At 47.0% G+C, this 24482-nt stretch overlaps 1 protein-coding gene across 1 annotated transcript in view; it reads right to left on the minus strand.

The window, feature by feature from the left end:
- LOC139253730 (contactin-associated protein-like 5) overlaps nucleotides 1–24482 on the minus strand; it is a 1639232-nt gene that overhangs the window by 946554 nt on the left and 668196 nt on the right. The window lies entirely within an intron of this gene.

Below are 24482 nucleotides of genomic sequence, written 5' to 3' on the forward strand. Positions count from 1 at the left end.
ACTGGGGACAGGAACAAATGGAGACGGAGGCAACTTAAGACAGAACAACTGGAGAGAGAGGCAACTGAAGACAGAGCCCACTGGAGACAGGAAGAACTGGAGACAGAGACAAATGTAGATAGGAACAAGTGGAGGCAGAGACAATTGGAGGCAGGAACGACTGGAGACAGAGACAACTGATGAAAGAACAACTGGAGACAGCAACGTCTGGCGACAGACACTACTGGAGACAGTGACAACTGTAGACTGGAACAACTGGAGACAGAAACGACTGGAGACAGGTATAACTGCAGACAGATAAAACTGGAGACAGAGACAAATGGGACAAGAACAATTGGAGACAGGAACAACTGGGGACAGAAACAACTTGAGACAGTTTTAACTGGAGGCAGTAACAAATGTAGACAGGAACAACTGGAGACAGAGACAACTGGAGACAGGAACAACTGGAGACAGGATCAATTGAAGGCAGGGACAACTGGAGACAGGAACAACTGTGGACAGAGACAACTGAAGACAGAAACAACTGGAGACAGGAACAACTAGAGAGAGGAACAAATGGAAACAGATAAAACAGGACACAGGAAAAACTGGAGACAGGAACAACTGGAGTCAGAGGCAACTGGACACTGAGGCTACTGGGGAGAGGAAGAACTGGAGACAGAGATAACTGGAGACAGGAACAACTGGAGTCAGAGACAACTGGAGACAGTAACAGCTGGAGTCAGGAACAACTGAAGACAGCGGCAACTGGAGACAGGAACAACTGGCGAAAGGAACAACTGGAGACAGGAACAACTGGGGACAGAAATAACTGGATACAGGAACAACTGGAGACAGAGACAACTGGAGACAGGAACAACTGGAGACAGCAACAAATGGAGAAAGGGACAACTGGAGAGAGAGACAACAGGAGACGGAGACAACTGATGAAAGAACAACTGGAGACAGTAACAACAGGGGACAGAAACAAATGTAGACAAAACAATTGGAGACAGGAACAACTGGGGATAGAGACAACTGGAGACAGAAAAAACTGGAGACAGGTACAGTTGGAGACAGAAAAAAAACTGGAGACAGAGACAACTGGAGACAGGAAAAACGGGAGACAGGGACAATTGAGACAAGAACAATTGGAGACAGGAACAACTGGAGACAGAAACAACTGAAGACAGGTGCATCAGGAGTCAGAGACAACTGGAGACAGGAACAACTGGAGTCAGGATCAACTGAAGACAGGCAAGACTGGAGACAGGAACAACTGTGGAGAGAGACAACTGGAGACATGAACAACTAGAGATTGGAATAACTGGAAACAGATACAACAGGACACAGAAAAAACTGGGGACAGGAACAAATGGAGACGGAGGCAACTTAAGACAGAACAACTGGAGAGAGAGGCAACTGGAGACAGAGCCCACTGGAGACAGGAAGAACTGGAGACAGAGACAAATGTAGATAGGAACAAGTGGAGGCAGAGACAATTGGAGGCAGGAACGACTGGAGACAGAGACAACTGATGAAAGAACAACTGGAGACAGCAACGTCTGGCGACAGACACTTCCGGAGACAGTGACAACTGACTGGAACAACTGGAGACAGAAACGACTGGAAACAGGTATAACTGCAGACAGATAAAACTGGAGACAGAGACAAATGGGACAAGAACAATTGGAGACAGGAACAACTGGGGACAGAAACAACTTGAGACAGTTTTAACTGGAGGCAGTAACAAATGTAGACAGGAACAACAGAAGACAGAGACAACTGGAGACAGGAACAACTGGAGACAGGATCAATTGAAGGCAGGGACAACTGGAGACAGGAACAACTGTGGACAGAGACAACTGAAGACAGAAACAACTGGAGACAGGAACAACTAGAGAGAGGAACAAATGGAAACAGATAAAACAGGACACAGGAAAAACTGGAGACAGGAACAACTGGAGTCAGAGGCAACTGGGCACTGAGGCTACTGGGGACAGGAAGAACTGGAGACAGAGATAACTGGAGATAGGAACAACTGGAGTCAGAGACAACTGCAGACAGTAACAGCTGGAATCAGGAACAACTGAAGACAGCGGCAACTGGAGACAGGAACAACTGGCAAAAGGAACAACTGGAGACAGAGACAACTGAATAATGAAACAACTGAAGAAAGGAACAACTGGAGACAGGAACAACTGGAAACAGATACAACTGGAGACAGGAACAACTGGCGACAGGAATAACTGGTGCCAGGAACAATTGGAGACAGAGACAACTGAATAATGAAACAACTGAAGAAAGGAACAACTGGAGACAGGAACAACTGGAAACAGATACAACTGGAGACAGGAACAACTGGCGACAGGAATAACTGGTGACAGGAACAATTGGATACAGTGGCAACTGGAAACAGAGACCACTGGGGACATGAAGGACTGGAGGCAGGAACAACTGGAGACAGAGACAACTGGAGACAGGAACAACTGGAGACAGCAACAAATGGAGAAAGGGACAACTGGAGAGAGACAACAGGAGACGGAGACAACTGATGAAAGAACAACTGGAGACAGTAACAACAGGGGACAGAAACAAATGTAGACAAAAACAATTGGAGACAGGAACAACTGGGGATAGAGACAACTGGAGACAGAAATAACTGGAGACAGGTACAGTTGGAGACAGAAAAAAAACTGGAGACAGAGACAACTGGAGACAGGAACAACGGGAGACAGGGACAATTGAGACAAGAACAATTGGAGACAGGAACAACTGGAGACAGAAACAACTTGAGCCAGTTGCAACTGGAGACAGTAACAAATGGATACAGGAACAACAGGAGACAGAGACAACTGGAGACAGAGACAACTGGAGACAGGGATAACTGGAGATGGAGACAACTGAAGACAGGTATATCTGGAGTCAGAGACAAGTGGAGACAGGAACAACTGGAGACAGAGACAACGGAAGACAGGTGCATCTGGAGTCAGAGCCAACTGGAGACAGGAACAACTGGAGACAGAAACGACTGGAGACAAGGATAACTGCAGACAGGGAAAACTGGAGACAGAGACAACTGCAGACAGGAACAACTGGAGACAGGAACAACTGGAGACAGAGACAACTGAAGACAGGTGCATCTGGAGTCAGAGACAACTGGAGACAGGAACAACTGGAGTCAGGATCAACTGAAGACAGGCAAGACTGGAGACAGGAACAACTGCGGAGAGAGACAACTGGAGACATGAACAACTAGAGATTGGAATAACCGGAAACAGATACAACAGGACACAGGAAAAACTGGGGACAGGAACAAATGGAGACGGAGGCAACTGAAGACAGAACAACTGGAGAGAGAGGCAACTGGAGACAGAGCCCACTGGAGACAGGAAGAACTGGATACAGAGACAAATGTAGATATGAACAAGTGGAGGCAGAGACAATTGGAGGCAGGAACGACTGGAGACAGAGACAACTGATGAAAGAACAACTGGAGACAGCAACGTCTGGCGACAGACACTACTGGAGACAGTGACAACTGTAGACAGGAACAATTGGAGACAGAAATGGCTGGAGTCAAGGATAACTGCAGACAGGGAAAACTGGAGACAGAGACAACTGCAGACAGAAACAACTGGAGACAGAGACAACGGAAGACAGGTGCATCTGGAGTCAGAGCCAACTGGAGACAGGAACAACTGGAGACATAAACGACTGGAGACAAGGATAACTGCAGACAGGGAAAACTGGAGACAGAGACAACTGCAGACATGAACAACTGGAGACAGGAACAACTGAAGACAGGTGCATCTGGAGTCAGAGACAACTGGAGACAGGAACAACTGGAGTCAGGATCAACTGAAGATAGGCAAGACTGGAGACAGGAACAACTGTGGAGAGAGACAACTGGAGACATGAACAACTAGAGATTGGAATAACTGGAAACAGATACAACAGGACACAGGAAAAAATGGGGACAGGAACAAATGGAGATGGAGGCAACTGAAGACAGAACAACTGGAGACAGAAACGACTGGAGACAGGTATAACTGCAGACAGATAAAACTGGAGACAGAGACAAATGGGACAAGAACAATTGGAGACAGGAACAACTGGGGACAGAAACAAATTGAGACAGTTTTAACTGGAGGCAGTAACAAATGTAGACAGGAACAACAGAAGACAGAGACGACTGGAGACAGAGACATCTGGAGACAGGAACAACTGGAGACAGGATCAATTGAAGGCAGGGACAACTGGAGACAGGAACAACTGTGGACAGAGACAACTGAAGACAGAAACAACTGGAGACAGGAACAACTAGAGAGAGGAACAAATGGAAACAGATAAAACAGGACACAGGAAAAATTGGAGAAAGGAACAACTGGAGTCAGAGGCAACTGGGCACTGAGGCTACTGGGGACAGGAAGAACTGGAGACAGAGATAACTGGAGACAGGAACAACTGGAGTCAGAGACAACTGGAGACAGTAACAGCTGGAGTCAGGAACAACTGAAGACAGCGGCAACTGGAGACAGGAACAACTGGCGAAAGGAACAACTGGAGACAGGAACAACTGGGGACAGAAATAACTGGATGCAGGAACAACTGGAGACAGAGACAACTGAATAATGAAACAACTGAAGAAAGGAACAACTGGAGACAGGAACAACTGGAAACAGATACAAGTGGAGACAGGAACAACTGGCGACAGGAATAACTGGTGACAGGAACAATTGGAGACAGAGACAACTGAATAATGAAACAACTGAAGAAAGGAACAACTGGAGACAGGAACAACTGGAAACAGATACAACTGGAGACAGGAACAACTGGCGACAGGAATAACTGGTGACAGGAACAATTGGATACAGTGGCAACTGGAAACAGAGAACACTGGGGACATGAAGGACTGGAGGCAGGAACAACTGGAGACAGAGACAACTGGAGACAGGAACAACTGGAGACAGCAACAAATGGAGAAAGGGACAACTGGAGAGAGAGACAACAGGAGACGGAGACAACTGATGAAAGAACAACTGGAGACAGTAACAACAGGGGACAGAAACAAATGTAGACAAAAACAATTGGAGACAGGAACAACTGGGGATAGAGACAACTGGAGACAGAAATAACTGGAGACAGGTACAGTTGGAGACAGAAACAAAACTGGAGACAGAGACAACTGGAGACAGGAACAACGGGAGACAGGGACAATTGAGACAAGAACAATTGGAGACAGGAACAACTGGAGACAGAAACAACTTGAGCCAGTTGCAACTGGAGACAGTAACAAATGGATACAGGAACAACAGGAGACAGAGACAACTGGAGACAGAGACAACTGGAGACAGGGATAACTGGAGATGGAGACAACTGAAGACAGGTATATCTGGAGTCAGAGACAAGTGGAGACAGGAACAACTGGAGACAGAGACAACGGAAGACAGGTACAACTGGAGTCAGAGGCAACTGGAGACAGGAACAACTGGAGACAGAAATGGCTGGAGACAAGGATAACTGCAGACAGGGAAAACTGGAGACAGAGACAACTGCAGACAGAAACAACTGGAGACAGGAACAACTGGAGACAGAGACAACGGAAGACAGGTGCATCTGGAGTCAGAGCCAACTGGAGACAGGAACAACTGGAGACAGAAACGACTGGAGACAAGGATAACTGCAGACAGGGAAAACTGGAGACAGAGACAACTGCAGACAGGAACAACTGGAGACAGGAACAAGTGGAGACAGAGACAACTGAAGACAGGTGCATCTGGAGTCAGAGACAACTGGAGACAGGAACAACTGGAGTCAGGATCAACTGAAGACAGGCAAGACTGGAGACAGGAACAACTGCGGAGAGAGACAACTGGAGACATGAACAACTAGAGATTGGAATAACCGGAAACAGATACAACAGGACACAGGAAAAACTGGGGACAGGAACAAATGGAGACGGAGGCAACTGAAGACAGAACAACTGGAGAGAGAGGCAACTGGAGACAGAGCCCACTGGAGACAGGAATAACTGGATACAGAGACAAATGTAGATAGGAACAAGTGGAGGCAGAGACAATTGGAGGCAGGAACGACTGGAGACAGAGACAACTGATGAAAGAACAACTGGAGACAGCAACGTCTGGCGACAGACACTACTGGAGACAGTGACAACTGTAGACAGGAACAATTGGAGACAGAAATGGCTGGAGACAAGGATAACTGCAGACAGGGAAAACTGGAGACAGAGACAACTGCAGACAGAAACAACTGGAGACAGAGACAACTGGAGACAGGAACAACTGGAGACAGAGACAACGGAAGACAGGTGCATCTGGAGTCAGAGCCAACTGGAGACAGGAACAACTGGAGACATAAACGACTGGAGACAAGGATAACTGCAGACAGGGAAAACTGGAGACAGAGACAACTGCAGACATGAACAACTGGAGGCAGGAACAACTGAAGACAGGTGCATCTGGAGTCAGAGACAACTGGAGACAGGAACAACTGGAGTCAGGATCAACTGAAGATAGGCAAGACTGGAGACAGGAACAACTGTGGAGAGAGACAACTGGAGACATGAACAACTAGAGATTGGAATAACTGGAAACAGATACAACTGGAGACAGGAACAACTGGCGACAGGAATAACTGGTGACAGGAACAATTGGAGACAGAGACAACTGAATAATGAAACAACTGAAGAAAGGAACAACTGGAGACAGGAACAACTGGAAACAGATACAACTGGAGACAGGAACAACTGGCGACAGGAATAACTGGTGACAGGAACAATTGGATACAGTGGCAACTGGAAACAGAGACCACTGGGGACATGAAGGACTGGAGGCAGGAACAACTGGAGACAGAGACAACTGGAGACAGGAACAACTGGAGACAGCAACAAATGGAGAAAGGGACAACTGGAGAGAGACAACAGGAGACGGAGACAACTGATGAAAGAACAACTGGAGACAGTAACAACAGGGGACAGAAACAAATGTAGACAAAAACAATTGGAGACAGGAACAACTGGGGATAGAGACAACTGGAGACAGAAATAACTGGAGACAGGTACAGTTGGAGACAGAAACAAAACTGGAGACAGAGACAACTGGAGACAGGAACAACGGGAGACAGGGACAATTGAGACAAGAACAATTGGAGACAGGAACAACTGGAGACAGAAACAACTTGAGCCAGTTGCAACTGGAGACAGTAACAAATGGATACAGGAACAACAGGAGACAGAGGCAACTGGAGACAGAGACAACTGGAGACAGGGATAACTGGAGATGGAGACAACTGAAGACAGGTATATCTGGAGTCAGAGACAAGTGGAGACAGGAACAACTGGAGACAGAGACAACGGAAGACAAGTGCATCTGGAGTCAGAGCCAACTGGAGACAGGAACAACTGGAGACAGAAACGACTGGAGACAAGGATAACTGCAGACAGGGAAAACTGGAGACAGAGACAACTGCAGACAGGAACAACTGGAGACAGGAACAACTGGAGACAGAGACAACTGAAGACAGGTGCATCTGGAGTCAGAGACAACTGGAGACAGGAACAACTGGAGTCAGGATCAACTGAAGACAGGCAAGACTGGAGACAGGAACAACTGCGGAGAGAGACAACTGGAGACATGAACAACTAGAGATTGGAATAACCGGAAACAGATACAACAGGACACAGGAAAAACTGGGGACAGGAACAAATGGAGACGGAGGCAACTGAAGACAGAACAACTGGAGAGAGAGGCAACTGGAGACAGAGCCCACTGGAGACAGGAAGAACTGGATACAGAGACAAATGTAGATATGAACAAGTGGAGGCAGAGACAATTGGAGGCAGGAACGACTGGAGACAGAGACAACTGATGAAAGAACAACTGGAGACAGCAACGTCTGGCGACAGACACTACTGGAGACAGTGACAACTGTAGACAGGAACAATTGGAGACAGAAATGGCTGGAGACAAGGATAACTGCAGACAGGGAAAACTGGAGACAGAGACAACTGCAGACAGAAACAACTGGAGACAGAGACAACGGAAGACAGGTGCATCTGGAGTCAGAGCCAACTGGAGACAGGAACAACTGGAGACATAAACGACTGGAGACAAGGATAAGTGCAGACAGGGAAAACTGGAGACAGAGACAACTGCAGACATGAACAACTGGAGACAGGAACAACTGAAGACAGGTGCATCTGGAGTCAGAGACAACTGGAGACAGGAACAACTGGAGTCAGGATCAACTGAAGATAGGCAAGACTGGAGACAGGAACAACTGTGGAGAGAGACAACTGGAGACATGAACAACTAGAGATTGGAATAACTGGAAACAGATACAACAGGACACAGGAAAAAATGGGGACAGGAACAAATGGAGACGGAGGCAACTGAAGACAGAACAACTGGAGACAGAAACGACTGGAGACAGGTATAACTGCAGACAGATAAAACTGGAGACAGAGACAAATGGGACAAGAACAATTGGAGACAGGAACAACTGGGGACAGAAACAAATTGAGACAGTTTTAACTGGAGGCAGTAACAAATGTAGACAGGAACAACAGAAGACAGAGACAATTGGAGACAGAGACAACTGGAGACAGGAACAACTGGAGACAGGATCAATTGAAGGCAGGGACAACTGGAGACAGGAACAACTGTGGACAGAGACAACTGAAGACAGAAACAACTGGAGACAGGAACAACTAGAGAGAGGAACAAATGGAAACAGATAAAACAGGACACAGGAAAAATTGGAGACAGGAACAACTGGAGTCAGAGGCAACTGGGCACTGAGGCTACTGGGGACAGGAAGAACTGGAGACAGAGATAACTGGAGACAGGAACAACTGGAGTCAGAGACAACTGGAGACAGTAACAGCTGGAGTCAGGAACAACTGAAGACAGCGGCAACTGGAGACAGGAACAACTGGCGAAAGGAACAACTGGAGACAGGAACAACTGGGGACAGAAATAACTGGATGCAGGAACAACTGGAGACAGAGACAACTGAATAATGAAACAACTGAAGAAAGGAACAACTGGAGACAGGAACAACTGGAAACAGATACAAGTGGAGACAGGAACAACTGGCGACAGGAATAACTGGTGACAGGAACAATTGGAGACAGAGACAACTGAATAATGAAACAACTGAAGAAAGGAACAACTGGAGACAGGAACAACTGGAAACAGATACAACTGGAGACAGGAACAACTGGCGACAGGAATAACTGGTGACAGGAACAATTGGATACAGTGGCAACTGGAAACAGAGACCACTGGGGACATGAAGGACTGGAGGCAGGAACAACTGGAGACAGAGACAACTGGAGACAGGAACAACTGGAGACAGCAACAAATGGAGAAAGGGACAACTGGAGAGAGAGACAACAGGAGACGGAGACAACTGATGAAAGAACAACTGGAGACAGTAACAACAGGGGACAGAAACAAACGTAGACAAAAACAATTGGAGACAGGAACAACTGGGGATAGAGACAACTGGAGACAGAAATAACTGGAGACAGGTACAGTTGGAGACAGAAACAAAACTGGAGACAGAGACAACTGGAGACAGGAACAACGGGAGACAGGGACAATTGAGACAAGAACAATTGGAGACAGGAACAACTGGAGACAGAAACAACTTGAGCCAGTTGCAACTGGAGACAGTAACAAATGGATACAGGAACAACAGGAGACAGAGACAACTGGAGACAGAGACAACTGGAGACAGGGATAACTGGAGATGGAGACAACTGAAGACAGGTATATCTGGAGTCAGAGACAAGTGGAGACAGGAACAACTGGAGACAGAGACAACGGAAGACAGGTACAACTGGAGTCAGAGGCAACTGGAGACAGGAACAACTGGAGACAGAAATGGCTGGAGACAAGGATAACTGCAGACAGGGAAAACTGGAGACAGAGACAACTGCAGACAGAAACAACTGGAGACAGGAACAACTGGAGACAGAGACAACGGAAGACAGGTGCATCTGGAGTCAGAGCCAACTGGAGACAGGAACAACTGGAGACAGAAACGACTGGAGACAAGGATAACTGCAGACAGGGAAAACTGGAGACAGAGACAACTGCAGACAGGAACAACTGGAGACAGGAACAAGTGGAGACAGAGACAACTGAAGACAGGTGCATCTGGAGTCAGAGACAACTGGAGACAGGAACAACTGGAGTCAGGATCAACTGAAGACAGGCAAGACTGGAGACAGGAACAACTGCGGAGAGAGACAACTGGAGACATGAACAACTAGAGATTGGAATAACCGGAAACAGATACAACAGGACACAGGAAAAACTGGGGACAGGAACAAATGGAGACGGAGGCAACTGAAGACAGAGCAACTGGAGAGAGAGGCAACTGGAGACAGAGCCCACTGGAGACAGGAAGAACTGGATACAGAGACAAATGTAGATAGGAACAAGTGGAGGCAGAGACAATTGGAGGCAGGAACGACTGGAGACAGAGACAACTGATGAAAGAACAACTGGAGACAGCAACGTCTGGCGACAGACACTACTGGAGACAGTGACAACTGTAGACAGGAACAATTGGAGACAGAAATGGCTGGAGACAAGGATAACTGCAGACAGGGAAAACTGGAGACAGAGACAACTGCAGACAGAAACAACTGGAGACAGAGACAACTGGAGACAGGAACAACTGGAGACAGAGACAACGGAAGACAGGTGCATCTGGAGTCAGAGCCAACTGGAGACAGGAACAACTGGAGACATAAACGACTGGAGACAAGGATAACTGCAGACAGGGAAAACTGGAGACAGAGACAACTGCAGACATGAACAACTGGAGGCAGGAACAACTGAAGACAGGTGCATCTGGAGTCAGAGACAACTGGAGACAGGAACAACTGGAGTCAGGATCAACTGAAGATAGGCAAGACTGGAGACAGGAACAACTGTGGAGAGAGACAACTGGAGACATGAACAACTAGAGATTGGAATAACTGGAAACAGATACAACAGGACACAGGAAGAAATGGGGACAGGAACAAATGGAGACGGAGGCAACTGAAGACAGAACAACTGGAGAGAGAGGCAACTGGAGACAGAGCCCACTGGAGACAGGAAGAACTGGATACAGAGACAAATGTAGATAGGAACAAGTGGAGGCAGAGACAATTGGAGGCAGGAACGACTGGAGATGGAGACAACTGATGAAAGAACAACTGGAGACAGCAACGTCTGGCGACAGACACTACTGGAGACAGTGACAACTGTAGACTGGAACAACTGGAGACAGAAACGACTGGAGACAGGGATAACTGCAGACAGATAAAACTGGAGACAGAGACAAATGGGACAAGAACAATTAGAGACAGGAACAACTGGTGACAGAGACAACTTGAGACAGTTTTAACTGGAGACAGTAACAAATGTAGACAGGAACAACAGAAGACAGAGACAACTGCAGACAGAGACAACTGGAGACAGGAACAACTGTGGACAGAGACAACTGAAGACAGAAACAACTGGAGACAGGAACAACTAGAGAGAGGAACAAATGGAAACAGATAAAACAGGACACAGGAGAAACTGGAGACAGGAACAACTGGAGTCAGAGGCAACTGGACACTGAGGCTACTGGGGACAGGAAGAACTGGAGACAGAGATAACTGGAGACAGGAACAACTGGAGTCAGAGACAACTGGAGACAGTAACAGCGGGAGTCAGGAACAACTGAAGACAGCGGTAACTGGAGACAGGAACAACTGGCGAAAGGAGCAACTGTAGACCGAGACAACTGAAGAATGAAACAACTGAAGAAAGAAACAACTGGAGACAGGAACAACTGGGGACAGAAATAACTGGATACAGGAACAACTGGAGACAGAGACAACTGAAGAATGAAACAACTGAAGAAAGTAACAACTGGAGACAGGAACAACTGGAAACACATAAAACAGGAGACAGGAACAACTGGCGACAGGAATAACTGGTGACAGGAACAATTGGACACAGTGGCAACTGGAAACAGAGACCACTGGGGACATGAAGGACTGGAGGCAGGAACAGCTGGAGACAGGAACAAATTGAGACAGAGACAACTGGAGACAGGAACAACTGGAGACAGCAACAAATGGAGAAAGGGACAACTGGAGAGAGAGACAACAGGAGACGGAGACAACTGATGAAAGAACAACTGGAGACAGTAACAACAGGAGACAGAAACAAATGTAGATAAAAACAATTGGAGACAGGAACAACTGGGGATAGAGACAACTGGAGACAGAAAAAACTGGAGACAGGAACAGTTGGAGACAGAAACAAAACTGGAGACAGAGACAACTGGAGACAGGAACAACGGGAGACAGAGACAACTGGAGACAGAGACAACTGGAGACAGGGACAACTGGAGATGGAGACAACTGAAGACAGGTACATCTGGAGTCAGAGACAAGTGGAGACAGGAACAACTGGAGACAGGGATAACTGCAGACAGGGAAAACTGGAGACAGAGACAACTGTAGACAGGAACAAATGGAGACAGAGACAAATGGGACAAGAACAATTGGAGACAGGTAACATCGGGGGACAGAAACAAATTGAGACAGTTACAAATGGAGACTGTAACAAATGGAGACAGGAACAACAGAAGACAGAGACAACTGGAGACAGAGACATCTAGAGACAGAGACAACGAGAGACAGGAAAAACTGAAGGCAGGGACAACTGGAGACAGGAACAACTGTGGACAGATGCAACTGAAGACAGAAACAACTGGAGACAGGAACAACTAGAGAGAGGATCAAATGGAAACAGATAAAACAGGACACATGAAAAACTGGAGACAGGAACAACTGGAGACAGAGGCAACTGGACACCGAGGCTAATGGGGACAGGAAGAACTGGAGAAAGAGCTAACAGGAGACAGGAACAACTGGAGTCAGAGACAACTGGAGACAGTAACAGCTGTAGTCAGGAACAACTAGAGACTGGAATAACTGGAAACAGATACAATAGGACACAGGAAAAACTGGGGACAGGAACAAATGTAGATGGAGGCAATTGGAGACAGAGCCCACTGGGGACAGGAAGAACTGGAGACAGAGAGAAATGTAGATAGGAACAACTGGAGGCCGAGACAATTGGAGACAGGAACAACTGGAGACAGAGACAACTGATCAAAGAACAACTGGAGACAGCAACAACTGGCGACAGACACGACTGGAGACAGTGACAACTGTAGACAGGAACAACTGGAGACAGAAACGACTGGAGACAGGGATAACTGCAGACAGGGAAAACTGGAGACAGAGACAACTGCAGAAAGGAACACCTGGAGACAGAGACAAATGGGACAAGAACAATTGGAGACAGCTAACAACTGGGGACAGAAACAACTTGAGACAGTTACAACTGGAGACAGTAACAAATGGAGATAGGAACAACTGGAGACCGAGACAACTGAAGAATGAAACAACTGAAGAAAGAACCAACTGGAGACAGGGACAACTTGGGACAGAAATAACTGGAGACAGGAACAACTAGAGAGCGAGACAACTGAAGAATGAAACAACTGAAGAAAGGAACAACTGGAGACAGGAACATCTGGAAACAGATACAACAGGAGACAGGAACAACTAGCGACAGGAATAACTGGAGACAGGAACAACTGGAGACAGAGGCAACTGGAAACAGAGCCCACTGGGGACAGGAAGGACTGGAGACAGGAACAGCTGGAGACAGGAACAACTGGAGACAGAGACAACTGGAGATAGGAACAACTGGATACAGGAACAAATGGAGAAAGGGACAACTGGAGACAGAGACAACAGGAGACGGAGACAACTGATGAAAGAACAACTGGAGACAGTAACAAAGGAGACAAGAACAAATTTAGACAATAACAATTGGAGACAGGAACAACTGGGGACAGAGACAATTGGAGACAGCAAAAACTGGAGACAGGAACAGTTGGAGACAGAAACAACTGGAGACAGGGACAACTGGATACAGGGAAAACTGGAGACTGAGACAACTGGAGAAAGGGAGAACTGCAGAGAGGAACAACTAGTGGCATAATCAACTGGAGACAGGAATAACTGGAGACAGAAATAAATGGAGACAGGGACAACAGGAACAACGGGAGACAGGGACAATTGGGACAAGAACAATTGGAGACAGGAACAACTGGAGACAGAAACAACTTGAGACAGTTACAACTGGAGACAGTAACAAATGGAGACAGGAACAACAGGAGACAGAGACAACTGGAGACAGAGACAACTGGAGACAGAGACAACTGGAGACGGGGACAACTGGAGAAGGAGACAACTGGAGACAGGAATAAATGGAGACAGTAATAAATGGAGACAGGGACAACAGGAACAACTGGGGAAAGGAACAACTAAAGACAGAGGCAACTGGAGACACGAGCAACTGGAGACAGAGACAACTGTAGACAGGTAGAACAGGATACAGAGACAACTGGAGACATGAACAACTGAGGACAGGAACAACTGGAGAGAGGAACTGGAGACAGGGACAACTGGAGACAGGAAAAACTGTAGACAGGAACAACTGGAGACAGGAAGAACAGAATACAGAGACAACTGGAGACAGGAGGAACAACTGGAGACAGGGACAACTGGGCACAGATAAATCTGGAGACAGGAATAACTGGAGACAGAAACAACTTGAGACAGTGACAACTGGAGACAGTAACACATGGATACAGGAACAACAGGATACAGAGACAACTGGAGACAGATACAACTGGAGACAGGAAGAACTGGAGACAGAGACAACTGGAGACAGGAACAATTGGAGACTGGAACAACTGGAGACTGGAACAACTGGACGCAGAGGCAACTGGGGACAGGAAGAACTGGAGCCAGAGATAACTGGAGACATCTGCAACTGGAGACCGGCAACTGGAGACATAGACAACTGGGGATACGGACAACTGGAGGCAGAGACAACTGGAGACAGGAACAACTAGATACCGGAACAACTGGGAACAGTAACTGGAAACAGGGACAACTAGAGACTGGGACTAATGGAGACAGGAACAACTGGTGATAAAAACAACTGAAGAAAGGAACAACTGGAGACAGGAAGAAGAGAAGACAGAGACAACTGGAGACAGGAGGAAAGACTGGAGACAGGAACAACTGGAGACAAAACAAATGAAGACACGAACAACTGGAGACAGGAACAAATGGAAACAGGCAGAACAGAAGACAGGGACAACTAGAGACAGGAGGAACAACTGGGGACAGGAAGAACTGGAGAAAGGAACAACTGGAGACAGGAACAACTGGAAACAGATTCAAAAGGACACTGGAACAACTGGAGACAGGAACAAATGGAGAAAGGGACAACTGGAGACAGAGAGAACAGGAGACAGAGACAACTGATGAAAGAACAACTGGAGACAGCAACAACTGGAGACATGAACCAATGTAGACAGAATCAATTGGAGACAGGAACAACTGGGGACAGCGACAACTGAAGACAGAGAAAACTGGAGAGAGGAACAATTGGAGACAGCAACAATTGGAGACAGGGACAACTGGAAACAGGGAAAACTGGAGCCAGAGACAACTGGAGACAGGAACAACTGGAGACAGAAACAATTTGAGACCGAGAAAATTGGAGAGAGGAACAAATTGAGACAGGAACAACAGGAGACAGAGACAACTGGAGACAGGAACAATTGGAGTCAGGAACAACTGAAGACAGGGAAAACTGGAGACAGGAACAATTGTGGACAGAGACAACTGAAGACAGAAACAACTGGAGACAGGAACAACTAGAGACAGGAAGAACTGGAAACAGATACAACAGGACACAGGAAAAACTGGGGACAGGAACAAATGGAGATGGAGGCAATTGGAGACAGTAACAACTGCAGAGAGAGGCAACTGGAGAATGAGCCCACTGGTGACAGGAAGAACTGGAGACAGAGGCAACTGATGAAAGAACAACTGGAGCCAGCAACAACTGGCGACAGACTCTACTGGAGACAGTGACAACTGTAGACAGGGACAACTGGAGACAGAAACGACTGGAGACAGGGACAATTGGAGACACGAACAACTGGAGACAGAGACAACTGTAGACAGGTAGAACTGGATTCAGAGGCAACTGAACAGAGGAACAACTGAAGACAGGAACAACTGAAGACAGCAACTGGAGACAGGGACAACTGGAAACAGGAAGAACAGAAGACAGGGACAACTGGAGATAGGAGGAACAACTGGAGACAGGGACAATTGGGCACAGAGTCAACTGGAGACAGGAACAACTGGAGACAAAACACATGAAGACAGGAACAACTGGAGAAAGGAACAACTGGAGACAGGCAGACAGGAAGACAGAGACAACTTGAGACAGGAGGAACACCTGGAGAAAGTAGCAACTGGAGACAGGAACAACTGGAGACAAGAACAACTGAAATCAGGGACAACTAGAGACAGAGAAAACTGGAGACAACAACAATTGGAAACTAGAACAACAGGACGCAGAGGCAATTGGGGACAGGAAGAACTGGAGAAAGAGACAACTGGAGACAGCTGCAACTGGATACCGGCAACTGGAGACATAGACAATTGGAGATACGGACAACTGGAGGCAGAGACAACTGGTGACCAAAACAACTTGAGACAGGACCAACTGGAGACAGGGACAACAGGAGACAGGAAGAAAAGAAGACAGAGACAACTGGAGAAAGGAGCAAAGACTGGAGACAGGAATAACTGGAGATAAAACAAGTGAAGACACGAACAACTGGAGACAGGAAAAAATGGAGACAGGCAGAACAGAAGACAGAGACAACTGGAGACAGGAGGAACAACTGGGGACAGGAAGAACTGGGGACAGAGACAACTGGAGACAGGAACAATTGGAGTCAGAGACAACTGGAGATAGGAACAACTGGAGTCAGGAACAACTGAAGACAGGGGAAACTGGAGACAGAGACAACTGGAGAAAGGAACAACTGGCGACAGGAACAACTGGAAACAGATACAACAGGACACTGGAACAACTAGAGACAGGAACAAATGGAGAAAGGGACAACTGGAGACAGAGAGAACAGGAGACAGAGACAACTGATGAAAGAACAACTGGAGACAGCAACAACTGGAGATAGGAACAGATGTCGAGAGAATCAATTGGAGACAGGAACAATTAAGGACAGAGACAACTGGACACAGAGAAAACTGGAGAGAGGAACAATTGGAGACAGGAACAACTGGAGGCAGGGACAAATGGAAACAGGGACAAATGGAGACAGAGACAACTGGAGACAGGAGTAACTGGAGACAGGAACAAATGTAGACAGAATCAATTGGAGACAGGAACAACTAAGGACAGAGACAACTGGAGATAGGGAAAACTGGAGAGAGGAACAACTGGAGACAGGAATAAATTTAGACAGGAACAACAGGAGACAGAGTCAACTGGAGACAGGAACAATTCGAGACAGAGACAACTGAAGACAGGTACATCTGGAGTCAGAGACAACTGGAGACAGGAACAACTGGAGTCAGGAACCACTGAAGACAGGGAAAACTGGAGACAGGAACAAATGTGGACAGAGACAACGGAAGACAGAAACAACTGGAGACAGGAACAACTAGAGACAGGAAGAACTGGAAACAGATACAACAGGACACAGGAAAAATGGGGACTGGAACAAATGGAGACGAAGGCAACTGGAGACATGAACAACTGAAGAGAGAGGCAACTGGAGACAGAGCATACTGGTGACAGGAAGAACTGGAGACAGAGACAACTGTAGATAGGAACAACTGGAGGCAGAGACATTTGGAGACAGGAACAACTGGAGACAGAGACAACTGATGAAAGAACAACTAGAGACAGCAACAACTGGCGAACAACACTACTGGAGACAGTGACAACTGTAGACAGGAACAACTGGAGACAGAAACGACTGGAGACAGGGATAACTGCAGACAAGGAAAACTAGAGACAGAAACAACTGCAAACAGGAACAACTGGAGACAGAGACAAATGGGATAAGAACAATTGGAGACAGTTACAACTGGAGACAGTAACAAATGGAGACAGGAACAACAGGAGACTGAGACAACTGGAGACAGGAACAACTGGAGACAGAGACAACTGAAGAGAGGTACATCTGGAGTCAGAGACAACTGGAGACAGGAACAACTGGAGGCAGAGACAATTGGAGACTGGAACAACTGGAGATGGAGACAACTGAAGACAGGTACATCTGGAGTCAGAGACACGTGGAGACAGGAACAAATGGAGACAGGTATAACTGCAGACAGGGAAAACTGGAGACAGAGACAACTGTAGACAGGAACAAATGGAGACAGAGACAAATGGGACAAGAACAATTGGAGACAGGTAACATCGGGGGACAGAAACAAATTGAGACAGTTACAAATGGAGAAAGTAACAAATGGAGACAGGAACAACAGAAGACAGAGACAACTGGAGACAGAGACAACTAGAGATAGAGACAACTAGAGACAGGTAAAACCGAAGGCAGGGACAACTGGAGACAGGAACAACTGTGGACAGAGGCAACTGAAGACAGAAACAACTGGAGACAGGAACAACTAGATAGAGGAACAAATGGAAACAGATAAAACAGGACACATGAAAAACTGGAGACAGGAACAACTGGAGACAGAGGCAACTGGGGACAGGAAGAACTGGAGAAAGAGATAACTGGAGACAGGAACAACTGGAGTCAGAGACAACTGGAGACAGTAACAGCTGTAGTCAGGAACAACTAGAGACTGGAATAACTGGAAACAGATACAACAGGACACAGGAAAAACTGGGGACAGGAACAAATGTAGATGGAGGCAATTGGAGACTGAGCCCACTGGGGACAGGAAGAACTGGAGACAGAGAGAAATGTAGACAGGAACAACTGGAGGCCGAGACAATTGGAGACAGGAACAACTGGAGACAGAGAAAACTGATCAAAGAACAACTGGAGACAGCAACAACTGGCGACAGACACGACTGGAGACAGTGACAACTGTAGACAGGAACAACTGGAGGCAGAAACGACTGGAGACAGGGATAACTGCAGACAGGGAAAACTGGAGACAGAGACAACTGCAGACAGGAACAACTGGAGACAGAGACAAATGGGACAAGAACAATTGGAGACAGCTAACAACTGGGGACAGAAACAACTTGAGACAGTTACAACTGGAGACAGTAACAAATGGAGATAGGAACAACAGAAGACAGAGACTACTGGAGACAGAGACAACTAGAGACAGAGACAACTAGAGACAGGAACAACTGAAGGCAGGGACAACTGGAGAAAGGAACAACTGGAGACCGAGACAACTGAAGAATGAAACAACTGAAGAAAGAACCAACTGGAGACAGGAACAACTGGGGACAGAAATAACTGGAGACAGGAACAACTAGAGAGCGAGACAACTGAAGAATGAAACAACTGAAGAAAGGAACAACTGGAGACAGGAACAACTGGAAACAGATACAACAGGAGACAGGAACAACTGGCGACAGGAATAACTGGAGACAGGAACAACTGGAGACAGAGGCAACTGGAAACAGAGCCCACTGGGGACAGAAGGACTGGAGACAGGAACAGCCGGAGACAGGAACAACTGGAGACAGAGACAACTGGTGATAGGAACAACTGGATACAGGAACAAATGGAGAAAGGGACAACTGGAGACAGAGACAACAGGAGACGGAGACAACTGATGAAAGAACAACTGGAGACAGTAACAAAGGAGACAGGAACAAATTTAGACAAAAACAATTGGAGACAGGAACAACTGGGTACAGAGACAATTGGAGACATCAAAAACTGGAGACAGGAACAGTTGGAGACAGAAACAACTGGAGACAGGGACAACTGGATACAGGGAAAACTGGAGACAGAGACAACTGGAGAAAGGGACAACTGCAGAGAGGAACAACTGGTGGCAGAATCAACTGGATACAGGAATAACTGGAGACAGAAATAATTGGAGACAGGGACAACAGGAACAATGGGAGACAGGGACAATTGGGACAAGAACAATTGGAGACAGGAACAACTGGAGACATAAACAACTTGAGACAGTTACAACTGGAGACAGTAACAAATGGAGACAGGAACAACAGGAGACAGAGACAACTGGAGACAGAGACAACTGGAGACGGGGACAACTGGAGACGGAGACAACTGGAGACAGGTATATCTGGAGTCAGAGACAAGTGGAGACAGGAACAACTGGAGTCAGAAGCAACTGAAGACAGGGAAAACTGGAGACAGGAACAATTGTGGACAGAGACAACTGAAGACAGAAACAACTGGAGAAAGGGACAACTGCAGAGAGGAACAACTGGTGGCAGAATCAACTGGAGACAGGAATAACTGGAGACAGAAATAAATGGAGACAGGGACAACAGGAACAACTGGGGAAAGGAACAACTAAAGACAGAGGCAACTGGAGACACGAGCTACTGGAGACAGAGACAACTGTAGACAGGTACAACAGGATACAGAGACAACTGGAGACATGAACAACTGAAAAAGAGGAACAACTGGAGTTAGGAACTGGAGACAGGGACAACTGGAGACAGGAACAACTGTAGACAGGAACAACTGGAGACAGGAAGAACAGAAGACAGAGATAACTGGAGACAGGAGGAACAACTGGAGACAGGGACAACTGGGCACAGAGAAAACTGGAGACAGGAATAGCTGGAGACAGAAACAACTTGAGACAGTGACAACTGGAGACAGTAACACATGGATACAGGAACAACAGGATACAGAGATAACTGGAGACAGAGACAACTGAAGACAAGAACAACTGGAGTCAGGAATAACTGGATGCAGGAACAACTGAAGACAGCAACAACTGGAGTCAGAAACAACTGGAGACAGGAACAACTTGTGACAGGAACAGCTGGAGATAGGAACAACTGGATGCAGGAACAAATGAAAGAGGAAGATCTGGAGACAGAGACCACTGGAGAAAGGAACAACTAGATACAGGAATAACAGGAGACAGGAACAACAGGAAAAGGGACAACTGGAGACAGAGACAACTGGAGACAGGAGGAAAGACTGGAGACAGGAACAACTGGAGACAAAACAAATGAAGACACAAACAACTGGAGGCAGGAACAACTGGAAACAGATACAAAAGGACACTGGAACAACTGGAGACAGGAACAAATGGAGAAAGGGACAACTGGAGACAGAGAGATCAGGAGACAGAGACAACTGATGAAAGAACAACTGGAGACAGCAACAACTGGAGACATGAACAAATGTAGACAGAATCAATTGGAGACAGGAACAACTGGGGACAGCGACAACTGAAGACAGAGAAAACTGGAGAGAGGAACAATTGGAGACAGCAACAATTGGAGACAGGGACAACTGGAAACAGGGAAAACTGGAGCCAGAGACAACTGGAGACAGGAACAACTGGATACAGAAACAATTTGAGACAGAGAAAATTGGAGAGAGGAACAAATTGAGACAGGAACAACAGGAGACAGAGACAACTGGAGACAGGAACAATTGGAGTCAGGAACAACTGAAGACAGGGAAAACTGGAGACAGGAACAATTGTGGACAGAAACAACTGAAGACAGAAACAACTGGAGACAGGAACAACTAGAGACAGGAAGAACTGGAAACAGATACAACAGGACAAAGGAAAAACTGGGGACAGGAACAAATGGAGATGGAGGCAATTGGAGACAGTAACAACTGCAGAGAGAGGCAACTGGAGACTGAGCCCACTGGTGACAGGAAGAACTGGAGACAGAGACAACTGATGAAAGAACAACTGGAGCCAGCAACAACTGGCGACAGACTCTAGAGGAGACAGTGACAACTGTAGACAAGGACAACTGGAGACAGAAACGACTGGAGACAGGGACAATTGGAGACACGAACAACTGGAGACAGAGACACTGTAGACAGGTAGAACTGGATTCAGAGGCAAATGGACACAGGAACAACTGAAGACAGGAGCAACTGGAGACAGGGACAACTGGAAACAGGAAGAACAGAAGACAGGGACAACTGGAGATAGGAGGAACAACTGGAGACAGGGACAATTGGGCACAGAGACAACTGGAGACAGGAACAACTGGAGACAAAACTAGTGAAGACAGGAACAACTGGAGAAAGGAACAACTGGAGACAGGCAGACAAGAAGGCAGAGACAACTTGAGACAGGAGGAACACCTGGAGAAAGGAACAACTGGAGACAGGAACAACTGGAGACAAGAACAACTGAAATCAGGGACAACTGGAGACAGAGACAACTGGAGACAAAAACAATTGGAGACTAGAACAACGGGACGCAGAGGCAACTGGAGACAGCTGCAACTGGAGACCGGCAACTGGAGACATAGACAACTGGAGATACGGACAACTGGAGGCAGAGACAACTGGTGACAAAAACAACTGGAGACAGGACCAACTGGAGACAGGAACAACTGGAGACAGGAAGAAAAGAAGACAGAGACAACTGGAGACAGGAGCAAAGACTGGAGACAGGAATAACTTGAGATAAAACAAGTGAAGACACGAACAACTGGAGACAGGAACAAATGGAGTCAGAGACAACTGGAGATAGGAACAACTGGAGTCAGGAACAACTGAAGACAGGGGAAACTGGAGACAGAGACAACTGGAGAAAGGAACAACTGGCGACAGGAACAACTGGAAAAGATACAACAGGACACTGGAACAACTGGAGACAGGAACAAATGGAGAAGGGGACAACTGGAGACAGAGAGAAGAGGAGACAGTGACAACTGATGAAAGAACAACTGGAGACAGCAACAACTGGAAACAGGAACAGATGTCGACAGAATCAATTGGAGACAGGAACAATTAAGGACAGAGACAACTGGAGACAGAGAAAACTGGAGAGAGGAACAATTGGAGACAGGAACAACTGGAGACAGGGACAAATGGAAACAGGGACAAATGGAGACAGAGACAATTGAAGACAGGTACATCTGGAGTCAGAGACAACTGGAGACAGGAACAACTGGAGTCAGGAACAACTGAAGACAGGGAAAACTGGAGACAGGAATAACTGTGGACAGAGACAACGGAAGACAGAAACAACTGGAGACAGGAACAACAGGAGACAGAGTCAACTGGAAACAGATACATCAGGACACAGGAAAAATGGGGACTGGAACAAATGGAGACGAAGGCAACTGGAGACATGAACAACTGAAGAGAGAGGCAACTGGAGACAGAGCATACTGGTGACAGGAAGAACTGGAGACAGAGACAACTGTACATAGGAACAACTGGAGGCAGAGACATTTGGAGACAGGAACAACTGGAGACAGAGAAAACTGATGAAAGAACAACTAGAGACAGCAACAACTGGCGAACAACACTACTGGAGACAGTGACAACTGTAGACAGGAACAACTGGAGACAGAAACGACTGGAGACAGGGATAACTGCAGACAGGGAAAACTGGAGACAGAAACAACTGCAAACAGGAACAACTGGAGACAGAGACAACTGGAGACAGCGACAACTGGAGACAGGAACAACAGGAGAGAGGGACAAGAGGGACAGGAACAATTGGAGACAGGAACAACTGGAGACAGAAACAACTTGAGACAGTTACAACTGGAATCAGTAACAAATGGAGACATGAACAACAGGAGACAGGGACAACTGGAGACAGAGACAACTGAAGACAGGTACATCTGGAGTCAGAGACAACTGGAGTCAGGAACAACTGGAGTCAGAAACAACTGGAGAAAGGGACAACTGCAGACAGGAACAACTGGTGGCAGAATCAACTGGAGACAGGAACAACTGGAGACAGAAGCAAATGGAGACAGGGACAACAGGGACAACTGGCGAAAGGAACAACTAAAGACAGAGGCAACTGGAGACACGAACAACTGGAGAGAGAGACAACTGTAGACAGGCAGAACAGGATACAGCGACAACTGGAGACACGAACAACTGAAGACCGGAACAACTGGAGACAGGAACTGGAGACAGGGACAACTGGAGACAACGACTACTAAACAAATGAACAACTGGTTACAAAAACAACTGGAGACAGGAACAACTGCAGACAGGAACAACTGGAGACAGGAACAACTGAAGACAGGAACAACTGGAGTCAGGAACAACTGGAGACAGGAACAACTGGTGACAGGAACAACTGGAGACAGGAACAACTGGAGACAGGAACAACTAAAGACAGCAACAACTGCAGACAGGAACAACTGGTGGCAGAATCAACTGGAGACAGGAACAAATGGAGACAGGGACAACAGGGACAACTTGGGAAAGGAACAACTAAAGACAGAGGCAACTGGAGACATGAACAACTGGAGAGAGAGACAACTGTAGACAGGCAGAACAGGATACAGCGATAACTGGAGACACGAACAACTGAAGAAGGGAACAACTGGAGACAGGAACAACTGTGG

Source organism: Pristiophorus japonicus, chromosome 3, assembly GCF_044704955.1.
Source record: "Pristiophorus japonicus isolate sPriJap1 chromosome 3, sPriJap1.hap1, whole genome shotgun sequence".
In the NCBI taxonomy this organism is placed as follows: Eukaryota; Metazoa; Chordata; class Chondrichthyes; family Pristiophoridae; genus Pristiophorus; species Pristiophorus japonicus.